Consider the following 2,276-nt stretch of genomic DNA (forward strand, 5'->3'; position numbering starts at 1 on the left):
TAGCCTATATATAAAATTCTAGATAGCTATCTTTATTAAAATTATCTTTAATACTACGCTATATAGGTTACTTATAATTTTAACTCTACCTAGTATAATACTATAGACTTTATTAACGCTCTCTATAAGGTAAGAGACTTTTATATAGTATACCTAGATAAGCTAGAGCTACTATTATAATTAGATACTTAGATTAAGGCGTATAAAAAAGAGAAGACTCTAGAGAAGATAGTAGAGAATTTAAAACCTATAAGAGTAGAAAGTATAAGAGTAACGTAAAGACGCTACTAAGAAAGAAGCCTATAATAAAGCCGCCCTATAGACGCGAAAACAAGCCTTCTAGCTTAAGTCTCTATAAAGAATAGAGTAACTAGAGAGAAGGTAGTAGCTATAAAAGCGCTTCTAGTTTAAAACTAATATAAATATACTTACTATAAGCTAAAAGAAATAGTTAAGAGTATAACGCGGAAGTTTTAGAAGAAAAGAGACTTAGAAGACGTATTTTAGAGCTTAGAAACGAGCTTTCTCTATAAGAGAGAGTAATATAATAGTCTAGTTTAGAATTTATCTTAGGTTATATAACCTTAGGTTACGTAATTCTGTTACGTAACCTAGCCTAGCGTCTTAGCGCTTAGTACCTCTATATATAGAGTCTCTTAGAGTAGCCTTCTACTTCTTACCTTTAGATAGCTAAATTTAACCTAACCTACTCTGCTAGTACTCTATTCTTATAGCTTATAGAGATAGTGCTATCTATAGCTAACTTACCTAGCTAGGTGTTTTAGAACGCTTATAGTAGTAGAGACCGCGAACCTAGCCTTTATACTAGTACCTCTTATTCTTATAGCTTATAGAGATAGTACTACCTATAGCTAACTTATCTAGCTAGGTGTTTAGAAACGCTTATAGTAGTAAAGACTATAAACCTAGCCCTTATATTATCTAAAGGTTAATATCTTTTTAGCTAGAGATAGTAGTATAATATTAGGCTAAACTAAGTAGCCTTATAAGAAGTATTTACTAATAGCTATACTAAGAATTAGAGCTATAAGAGCCTAGTTACTTACTCTAAGAATTTATTAACATACTAATTAATTACTTGTCTCTTTAGTACTATATAAGACTACTAGTAGATCTAGTTAGTAGTAGAAAGATACTAGTACTAAGCCGAAGAGAGCTATTAAAAGCTCTATGTATAGAAGAACTTCTATAGAACTTCTATATATAGAAACCTTCCTCTCTTTATAAATTACAAAAAATTAATAATTCTCTACTCTGCTAGCAGAGCTAATAATCTCTCTGCTCTGCTAGCAGAGCTAATAACTCGCTGCCTTGCTAGTAGCTAATACCCCTCTTATTTTAAAAGCTAATAATTCTCTACACCGCTAGTAGAGCTAACAACTAGCTACTCTGCTAGTAGCTAAATACCTTCTCTTTTTTTACTTCTTTTTTAATTAAAAAGCTAAACAAATCTAAACACTATAAGAGAACTCTTGCGAAGCTAATTTAGAGATAGAACCTTAGCTCTATAATACCTCTTTACTCTAATAGTTCTTAAATCTAGAGTAGCGAACCTGCTAGTAGAATATACTAATTAATATTTTTATTATAAAAACTCTATTTAGCAACATAACGTAATAACTAATAAGAATTAGAATAATAACTTTAACTAGAAGCTTGCAAGACTCTACTAGAGCTTAGTAATACTAGAGCTATTATTAGCCTTAGGTTTATATATACTCTCTACCTTTACTAAAGAGCTTTAAGAGCTCTTTCTAGAAACGCTAGCTAAAATTATTAATAAAATAGTTAGCTAATTATATATATAATAGGTATATAAATAATAAATCTATATATATTACTAGATTACTACTAACGCTCTTACTAAAGAAGATAATATATACGTAAGATATTAGATATAGGCTACTACTCTAGCTAAAAAAAATACTAAAATCTAGTAACTATAAGCGTAATTAACTTACTCTAGAGACTAGGTACTACCTACTACGCTAGTTTAACGCGCGACGCGTTTCTCTATAATACTAATTATACACGATTTAAGCGCGTTACTACTAGAGAATTTAATTCTAGATTCTTACCTCTCTATATACTAGCTAGCTATACCTCTAGCGTTATAAGCGTAAGAGAGCTAACTAATATACTCTACTAAGTTTCTAGATCTACTCTTATTATTAGATAGTAAGAGTATTACCTTTAAGTAGTAGAGAGATAGCTTATATAATAAACTTTAAGTAAACTAGAATTAGTATACTAGA

This window comes from Trematosphaeria pertusa (assembly GCF_010094035.1).
Source record: "Trematosphaeria pertusa strain CBS 122368 unplaced genomic scaffold BU26scaffold_1, whole genome shotgun sequence".
In the NCBI taxonomy this organism is placed as follows: Eukaryota; Fungi; Ascomycota; class Dothideomycetes; order Pleosporales; family Trematosphaeriaceae; genus Trematosphaeria; species Trematosphaeria pertusa.